This window comes from Tamandua tetradactyla, chromosome 1, assembly GCF_023851605.1.
Source record: "Tamandua tetradactyla isolate mTamTet1 chromosome 1, mTamTet1.pri, whole genome shotgun sequence".
Lineage (NCBI taxonomy): Eukaryota > Metazoa > Chordata > Mammalia > Pilosa > Myrmecophagidae > Tamandua > Tamandua tetradactyla.
In genome coordinates, this window is record NC_135327.1 from 42392088 (window position 1) to 42402694 (window position 10607).

The window sequence follows — 10607 nt, forward strand, 5'->3', positions numbered from 1 at the left end:
TTCTTAAATCTGTTAAATTCTCTCTGTTCCCATTGCCCCAGCCATGGCTAAAACCTTGGCTGGGACTAATGCAGTAGCTTCAGCTCCTTTTCAATTTCACATACCCCTTCGAAGCTCTGACCATTTACCACCTTCTGGATAAAACCATAACTACTCCTGCCCGGTCTGCAACAGCTCACCTCTGGTTTCAGCCCTCTGCTCTCTTCTCTCCACTCCATCGTATTCCCTGTCATTTCAAGCTTAGAATCCCCACCCACCAACCCCACCCAAATGCTTTGCTTCAAGCCTTTTACCCTCTTTTTCTAGACGGATAGAATACCACCTCCCCCAATCTTCCCTGGCAAACACAATCATCCTTCAAGGTTCAGCTCAACTGTAACCTGTACTCTGAAGCTTCCCCTCTTCCACCCTTCCTTTGATTTTCCTAGCACATTTTCAAACCACTGTCTCAAAGTTTTTATCATAGTTTTTTGCAACCTGTGCCTCCTGGTTTTCCCTCTCCTTGGAAGGAGCTCCCCTAGGTGAGGTACCAGTGGGACAGGCCAGGGCAAAGTCTTTTGACTGAGATCATCTCCCACCCCGTTCATTCTATCTAGTCCTTCCTTCCTCACCAGCCCATGTTGTTGAGCTCTAAGGGCATCTCCTGCCTGGTCCCACCAGAACAACAGTCTCCTCCCTTCTATCATTGAAGCTCATCAGTGTTGCTCAACAGAGAGGCAGCTGCTTTTCTTATCTTTTCATTTCAAGGTTTCAGCAAACCCTTGAATACTTACTGTCAGCTCTGAGGATTCTCCTGTTTTGCCCATACTTGACTTTCACCTCCCACCCCTGGAGGGAGCTCAGGTGAGCAGCAGAATCCTTACAGCATCTTTCTCTGGTTTATCTGGACTTGATTCTCAGCAGCAGCACAGGGCCTGGCATTCACAAGGCACAAACATGAATACTTGTTAAGGAAACGAATATCCAGTACATTAATCTCTTACTATCCAGACTTCTACTGAAGATTAAAAAAACTGTTTGCACTGCTCTCCCTTGCAGAAGCATAGGCTCAGAAATGAAATCTTACTGTTTTAATGAGGCAGGCATGAATAAATATTCCCTACCCACTAGATATTTATATCTGTGACCTAGGTACAATTAAGAAAACATTCTGGAAAAAAATGGAGAGAAGTACTAATTATGAGTCTAAGCTAAAAGTTCATCTATGTGTCTAAATTAAAGGGTTTTGTCCGATTTACCTGCTACTCATTCTTTCAATAGCTAGACAACTTGGATTGTTAAAAATGAAAGCTTTGACCAGAATGTTTTCTGCTTTTATATATTTAACATTCTGGGGACAACTACCAGACCTCTATTGCAGGCATACTGTACCCTGCTTAGCTGGAGGCTGGAATTTGAAGGGGAGGGATCTGGCTCCTGCTCACAGTCTCACGGGGGAGATGACACAGTAAAGAAGTTCTCACAAGGCAATGTAGTGGGTGTAGGAAGCTCTTGAACATTCTGTTGGTTCACAAAGTTCAATCAGATAATTCTCTGGTGGTGTCGAAGTGCATGTTACAAAGTTGGGGACCCGAGCTGGCCCCAGATGTGTCCAACTACAGTGTACAATGCTTTTACCCCTAGTCTAATTGATCAAATTCACATATAAGCAGGTGGGAGTTCAAGAAAGAACTTCTTGATTTGGCCCTGTTTCTTTATAATAAAGAATCAAGGCACAGGGACTGTGAGCTGTGCAAGGTCACCCAGGTTGTCACACAGGGCCAGCCTTCAACGTCAGGTCCGTGACTCTCTGTCCAGTGCTTCTTTGCATTTCTCAAGACGTACTGAAGTCTTGAAGGATATGCTGAAAGAGCTTTATATTACCCGGCAGAAACCAAACTTGGAAATTAATGCACTAGTGGAATGCTTTCCATTTTATTTATTTATTTATTTGCACCTAATGATGAAAACCTTTTCTCTGCATAAAGGTCTCTGGAAAATGAAGCTGTGTTGGGGGCACATTATAGATGAGGAATGATCCATACATAGCACAAAACTGAATTACAGAATAATTTTCTAGCTATTACCAGATACTCCAAATTTGCAAGGCTTAATTGAAAGTAAAACATAATTTACCATACTAAAAGGCTAGAAATGAAACATGCCAGAATTTAAACCAGCAGATATAAATGTAGCACCTATGTGTATTAAAAAAAATCAAATACTGGGGAAGAACTCTGGCCTCAAAGACATCTCACCTGTGCAGTGCAACAGTGGCTCAGTGGCAGAGTTCTTGCCTGCCATGCCAGAGACCTGGGTTTGATTCCTGGTGCCTGCCCATGTTAAAAAAAAAGCTCACCTGAACTCCAACTACAGAAAGTCTGTGATGATATTTTAGTGATTTTAATTCATTGTATGAAAACAAATTATGAATGACAGATGCGTTCAATGACAAAAGAAAAAAAAGGCACTTTTTGGCTAAAACTACAACATAGAGTGTTTTTCTGAAAATATGTAGGAAAACATTTCAAACCATTTTCAAAATATCTAATTGGTACATTGATCTTCAGAAAAACTTACCTACTCTGTGAAAATTTATCTTGAAATACAAATGAGGCAAAATTAATTTTATAAAAGGGTTGTTACATCTGCCATACAAGTCAATGTGACAAGACTGTGATCATCTCATGAACCAAAGTGACACGGACAATTTGGAGAGCCCACGGCCTCGAAGGCCACGCACACAACTGTCCACACCAGGCTTTGCCATCAGATGATGGCCTGGGCAAACAAGGTTCAGTATCAGAAGTCAAATGTTCTATCACGGTCTTGCAAATAGATACCAGAAGTTGTTTTCTGGTATTCCCTATCTTTTGACTTATTTTCAAAGAAGTGATTTCAGAGTACTTAGAAGCATTGCTTCACTGAATATAAAGTATCTTAGGTGGACTTTCATTTTTCTTGATTTTTTATCATTGTCTTAAAATCTTCAAGATAGATTAGTGAGGCCATGACAGTGCCTATCACACACATATAGCCTACTGCTGCCTCTGAAAGCACTGTCACACCCTCTTTTACTGCCCCTGTGTGGTCTGCATAAAGCATTTATTTGGGGACTTAACTCATAAAGTGTAGACTAACCGGCTGAAGTGCATTGGCAAACTAAGCTGAAGCTTGCGTTTTGCCAGTTCAGAGTCCACAGGGGCTTCCTTTTTTCAAGGATGCACTATCTTCAGGTAGTAATAGTGGAAAAGCACAGAGCGTCTATGCATTCACTCACATAGCCAAACAACAATATTCAAGTGTCCTGAAGCCATTTAAACTAGCCATTCCAAAGCCTTCTGCTTGATTTGGCTCTGTTAGTACCATCAAAAACTTTACCTACCATAAATGAAAAATAAATACTATGGCTGCTCTCCAAATGTAGGCACTGCTCTATGTCTTTGAACGTTTATTGGATTTTCCAACTAATAACTGTCAAAAGCCTCAAAAAATCTTGAAACTATTTTTCCAAGTTTACCATCACCAGCCAGAAGAAAAATTCTTTCCTCAGTTATTTGCCTGTTAGCCCGCAGCTGATTAAATTTTGGGGGTGTGTGCATGGTCCGGGAATTGAACCCAGGTCTCCTGCACAGAAAGTGAGCATTCTGCCACTGAACCACCCGTGCACCCTGCTGGTGGATTTTAATTTTTTTTAAAACAAAGGTTAGACATTTTGCTTTATAAAATATATACAATCTTCAAAAAAATTGTTTTTCATTGCATTGCTGAGTACCAGAGATAGTTGAATAAAAATGCACATTTAATACCCCTGCCAACACAATTCAGCACTTCCCTTAGGCTATTCACTTTAGTGTTAGATATAAATAAAATCAAGAAAAGTTTTTCTATGCTAATGGCTTAACATTTAAGTTCCTGTGATAATTCTATTCTGATTCAATTTTAACAATTGGACTTAGGAGCAATCCATTTTAATTTATTGGATGACTTTAGTCAGTGTATCATTATAGCAGTCTTTGGCATTTTTGGCAAAATATTAAGAAAAAATTAGAATATTTGTTACACTGTGAGAATATAACAAAAGGTAAGTGCAGAGCTTTTCTCTCTCCCTCCCCCCTTATATATATATATATTTTAATGCTGGGTGTCATACATATCAGAGAGCATAAAGTATACATTCTCACAGAAGCAGTTCAAAAGTTGCATGGTCCTCAAAGAAACGACTGGCTAGGTAAAAACTTGTGCATGTGTTTCTGGATAGGGGTTCAGCACCCATCTGTTGGTTAAGCATTCTGTCTTTGGTTTGGCATCTGCCTCTGTGGTGGGCTATTTCCTGAGCCTTTATTTCCATCTTGCCTGAGGTGATCCACTTTGCAGAGCCTTCTGCTATTTGTGCTGCTTTACCTGAGTCAGAATTTCGTGAATTTTTCTCTGGACAACCTGGCAAGCAGAAAAGTGACCAGTTATTTTGACAACTACTTGGTCATTCTCATCAGGTGTCTGGTTGTGAGGGAAGCAGCTTCTGCCCTTGACAAATTCTGGAGCTCATTCACCATTTTGCCTCCTTTTCCAATAACTCTGCTAGCAGTAAAGGATGGCACTCTGATATGAGCTTCCAGTTTCACCTCTCCTTTAGGACTAACAAAATTCTCTTCTTTAATTTTTGCATGAATTCTTCCCTGAGCCTTGAATTGAACCTCTGGAGGTCCAGCGAGAATCACCATCCGTACCTGAGCATCTAGTGCTTCAGCTGGAGCCATCTTAATAGAAGTTCCTGCAAGGAAGCTGTGTAATGTGCTGTGTGTGCTTACCAGTAATAGCATGGAATGACAGAGCTGGAATAAACAGATGAACAGTCTCTGTTTCTGATTGCTCACAATCAATGTGGATAGGGAGGAGTCAGCTGAAGGGAGCACTGAGGCAGTATCTCTGAAGTGGGTGGAAACAGACCCAAGGCATTCAGATTTAATCCAGGAATTTAATGTGCTTGAAGGTGCATGGAGGCAGTATCATTTTCATAGGACTCCCTGATTTTCTTCATTATCTCTTCCTCAGCTCTGGCACGTGTCAACATTCTCTTTAATGGTAATAGAGTGTCCAGATTACAGAGAGCCAATTCCTGAAAGCATCAACTCCTTGAGGGCCCAGCTCTCCTCCCAAGAGCAGTCCACAAACGCATAGCCTGTCTTCCCCAGGAAGGTCCCGACACCGGAATCTTGGCATCCTTGAAGATAAGTTCTAGGCCTGAGGGGCCGGTGTTCTCGCTGAGGTTTCCGATAGATAGTTTGTTCGTTGTCAAGATTGATTGTTTAAAAAAAATTAAGAGAAAAACAAAAAATTAAAACAACTCATGGTACTGGATGGATCTGGCCTGTTTTGTTCCTCGGTCTTCTTGCCTTTAAAATACACAACATACACTGTAAAAACCACGGACAACAATGAGGAGCGAAAATCAGATCCCAAAGTTCTTGCTTCTCCTTACTAGGTATAAAAAAAAAAAAGACAGAAAAGAAAAGCCTTGCTACCAACCCAAACTTTATTGATGGGAAAATCTTTCCTCAATTTTATTTTAAAACTGTTTTTCTATTATAGTGTTAATTAATTATCTTTTCTGATTTAAGAAAAAAAGCTTTGGTTTAACAATACGGTGACATATTGTCAGCTCAAAGGCAGATGTCACTGTCAGTCACATAGGATCCTGGCTAGACCACATGTCGGTTGTACGTCCCATAGTGAGAAGATCTGAAATACTTCAGATTGCGCAGTCGCCACCGAATGATACGCTGCATAGAAAGAAGAGTGCACTTAGTTGTGGATTAAAATTAGATGTCTTATGTCATTTCAATGTATTTCTTCCCCTTTGGATTCCCACTTCTGTGTGGGAGTTGTGACATCACTTGTAGTGGTGGGTTGATTCAAAAGGAGTCTTTCTCCTTTATCCACAATGCTTTGTTGAAAAGTACTGTTTCTTGATTTATTCTCTTCATTTCCTGTTAATATTTCTTTTGTTTCCTTTTATTTTCACAGTGTGACACTCGAAAGGTCAAGTGCTTTGAACATGCATGTTGGCCAGAGATGTTCTACAGGTTCCCTTTAGTGGTGTACTAGAAACTTCCTTTTTTCTCTTTTGGGGAGTGCTTTTGGCACCGAGGCTTTGATATTGCTGTCTCCCATTCGGATGGCTACCTAAGCACATTTTCCCAGTGCCTCACGTGCCTTGCAGCCAGCAGAAACAAGCTCTAACAGGCCCAGAACAAAAGTGAAAATTCCAGTCCTTGTTTGCAGTTTCATTTCTATGGCCAATTTTCTGGGTTATCTTGAGAAAATCCTAACTGCATGGGGCATAATAGTGATGATAATACCCCACCCCACTAAGGGCTTGTTGTATAGATAAGTGAGGTCATGTCTGCAAATGAGTCTCAGCTTCTTCGTAGAAGATGTTATTATGGAGCGATAATGATTACTGCAGTCCAGGAGTCTTAATATGATATCTGCTCAGTGAGATCTTCTCCAGTGCTCTTTATTTCTTTGTTTTGTTATATTATAATCAGAAGCTTTCTAAAGGAAGTCACAATGGGTGTTTTATGAGGATATATGAAGGATAAAAGAATTAAGAATGACCAGTCATTGTATGGGATGGTGTCTCTAATGACGCCCTCTCCTTACAACCAACATTCTGGTGCTCTTCAAGGGGCAGCCGGATGTCCCCGGGTGGTCCTGACAGGACTGAGCAATGAAGCCTTCCATTTCAGTGCTGTTTTTGCCACTGTAGGCTAAGTTGGTGCATCTTTCCAGTGTGTTGGAAAGTAGAGAAATGGATAAGTAAATGGGGCCCAGGAGGGCATAATGTTTGTCCATTTCCACCCTAGGAAACTTTGGCTTCAATAGGTTGAGCAGTTCTCAGGCGTCCAGGTGGTCAGGTGGACCTTAGAATTCCCACCACTCTTTGGACCCATTCGAGAAGGAAGGGGCTGATGTGAAAGCTTCCTGCACTTGGGAGACTTCATTGCAGATTGATTCATTCCCATTCTCTGGAAAGTCACACAATCACACAGATTGTTCAAGGAGCTTGTGCGGTAGTTTCGGCCAACCTCATGGATGAAGTCTTGTTATATTTTTTTCAGATACTGTGGGGCTCTTTGGTCAGAGGTCCTCAACCCTATCAAGTCAAATGACCACCCTTTTTTATAATAAATATTATGTATTTATTTATTTAAATATTATGTATGTTGGTTTAGCGTCCAGAAATGAAATTCCCATATGACATAGCAAACCCACATAGATATAATTAAATATAATATTTGTATATATCAATATATATGTATGTATAGCATGTTATATGTTATCCCTTTCATTTTATAGCTTGAGCTATAAAATGAAAGAGAAATAGAAAAGTAATTTAGAAATAAATATGTAATTTGTACTTCAATATGTAATTGCTCTAGCATGATTACACTAGAAAATATAATTAAAAAACATGTTACTTACATGTAAAAGTTAGATAGTTCTAATAAATATATTGTGATTTGAAAGGAAATGAGACGTTCAGAATCCACTCCAAATGAAAAACAGAATGAACTTGGGGGGTACAAGGATAGTTCAATTGTAGATTTCTCGCCTGCCATGTGGGAGACCTGGGTTCAATTTCCAGCCCATGCACTTCCCCACCCCACAAAAAATTCGAGTGGTGCTGCAATAGCAGGATGGTCACATAGAAAAAGAATGAAATGTGACAAAAAAGAAAAGTAGACTAGAGTAAAATAAAAGAGGAGACTAGAATAAAATCTAGTATTCAGATAAGATAAAACCAGGCTTGCTAGTATGTGATAATAGAATTAGAAAAATAATCTCAACATAAGTAGGGATCACATGTTAGGATGAATATACTTCTAAAGACAAGAAATTGTGGACATATGATATATCAATTGGTGTTCCAGCAGAAAACAGATGGAGTGCTTGAAGGAGGAAGAGAGAGGAGGGTCATAAAAGTGTAGGTAGGCTTAAAGAAAACCAACAGGAAAGGTTAAATCACCATCAAGGTTTAGTGTTGGTGGGAAGCCATTATGACACCTGTTCCTGAAGATTCAAGGGAAAGGAGCAATTAATGGAGCCCAGTAAGTCCTGGAGCTGAAGCAGGAGGCCACTGGGACAGAGTTGTAGACTTGGGCAGAGGAGTGTGGCCGGGGCCCACCCATGACCTAGAGAGAAGGAAACCAAGGCGTTAAGTATCCTGACCTCTCTCTCCCTCCATACTCTAGTCTCCTTTCAGAGATCCATGAGAAGCCAGAGGGCAAAGCGCATTTGAAAGCTGTGTGTGATGTGAAATAATTATTTATTTGCAGGACTGCTGACTTGCACATTGTTGGAGCTCTAGAATCTCTATTCCCCCAACCAAATGCCAGAAGTGCCCAACCAGGTATTAAGACAACTAAGACATGTTCCCACAAATTTCCAAAATGTCCTTTGGGAATGTTACCCTGTTGAGAACTTCCTCATCAAACTGAAAGCAAATACTTTTCTTGTCTAGCTTTTGAAAAATAAATGGTTGACAGTTATCTGTAGTCTGCATCTATATATATATCAATGACTAGGACCAATCATAGGATTGTTTTAAAGGTGTTCTCACTTGCACAACAGACGGGCTATATTGATATTATTTATTCCCGCATAACATTGGCTTTGGTATAATTTATGGCTTAAAACAACAGTAACCACTTTCTTAGTTTTCAGTTTCTGGGGGAACAAAAACTGAGAAATTGGGCACAAAGGGGATGATTTATCAGACTTGAAAGCTGGGGACTGAAATCATATAAAGACTTGTTTATTCACATGCCAGGTGGTTGATGGTGGCTGTTGGCTGAGAGCCTAACTGGAGCTGCTAGCTGGAAGAAGATCCATACATTCCCCAATGTGTGGTCTGAGCTTCCTTAAAACATGGTGGCTAGATTCCAAGAGTAAGAAAGAAGAGAGCCAGGAGGGAACTGTATAATCTGGACTCAGAAGTGACAGACCATCACTTCCACCACATTCCATTCCTTAGAAGTTGGTCACTAGGTCCAGTCAATATGTAAGGGGGTGGCGGGGGGTGGGGTGGGGGGCTCCAACTTTTGAGGGGAGGAAGTTCAATGAATTTGTGGACTTGCTCTTTTAACATTTTTAAGTGTAAAAAATATATATATATATTTAAGTGTAAAAAATATATAATATATATACACACAAAGCAAAGAAAGAAAAAAAAAACAGTAATTTTCAAAGCACACTTGAACAAGTAATTGAAGAACAGATCCCAAAGTTTGTCATGGGCTAATATTCCACTATGTCAGATTCTTCCTTCTAGCTGCTCCAAAATACTGCAGGCTAGAAGGAGTATTGATACAGTGATTAGGCAGTCATACTCATTTGTTAAATCCTATTTTCTCTGTTATACCACCACCTCCTCCTCTGATCCTTCTCCCGTTTTATAAGGATCTTTAGGCAATGCCCGTTCTGACTTCTTCATGTTCAGAAGGAGTGTCAACACTAAAAAATAGGGGGATGTAATCAATTGATAATCTTGGAGAGGTTGGTCCCTCTGAGTTTCAGGATTTATCTGACCTAGGAACCCTCCGTGAATTATAGGTTCGAGGAAAGGAACTTTGTGCAGTTCAAGCCCTGGGTGTTCTTAACAGTCAACAGGAGTGATGTTGGTCGGGGTTTAGCAAACCATGTCAGTTAGTACTATCTAACTGAAGCTTGCAAAACAGTAGCCTCCAGAATAGCCTCTGGACTCCATCTGATCTCTTTTGGCCAAAGATGCCTTATTTTATTACATTCCTTTTCCCCCTTTTGGTTCAGAAGGCTGTGGACTTATTTATTTTTAATTTTTTATTGTCAATCCTTAACAAATGAACATACAAACAATCTTGAAATACAAACATTCTATACATGGTATACAGTCAATGCTCACAATATCATCACTTAGTTGTGTATTCATCACCATGATCACTTTTTTGAACATTTGCATCTCTCCAGCAAAAGAAATAAAAAAGAAAAAACTCATACATACCATACCCCTTCCTCCTTCCTCTCGTTGACCACTAGTATTTCAATCTACTCAATTTAGTTTAACCATTATTCCCCCTATTATTTATTTATCCATTTTTTACTCATCTGTCCATATCCTAGATAAGAGAAGTATCAGACACATCGTTTTCACAATCACACAGTCACACTTAAAAGCTATATCATTCTACAATCATCTTCAAGAAACATGGCTACTGGAACACAGCTTGTGGACTTATTTTTAAATTACCATGCTGACCTTCCAGAAGATCCAGCTCCTGTACTCTGCAAATATTGGAGGAGGGAGGGTATGTCAGAAAGTCATTCTGTCCTTTCTTTGTAATCTCCTATACTTAACGTGGTAGACACCTGGGTTGTATGAGTGTTTGCAAGCCAAGAAACAGCCCACAGCCTAGCAAGCTATCCCATATCCTGCAATTGCAAAGGCACAACTGGAATAGCCTCCAAAGAGTCCATGAGACAACTTGTAAGGGCCATTCATTGACTCCATCCACTGACATTTAGGATTTCCTGCTTTTTTCTTCCCGTTCCTCTCACTGGAGCGTCACTACTTGCTCTGCACCACT

At 40.2% G+C, this 10607-nt stretch overlaps 1 pseudogene; it reads right to left on the bottom strand.

Moving 5' to 3' along the window:
- Positions 1–4365: 4365 nt before the first annotated feature.
- LOC143680604 (insulin-like growth factor 2 mRNA-binding protein 3 pseudogene) lies at positions 4366–5053 on the bottom strand (annotated as a pseudogene).
- Positions 5054–10607: the final 5554 nt, after the last annotated feature.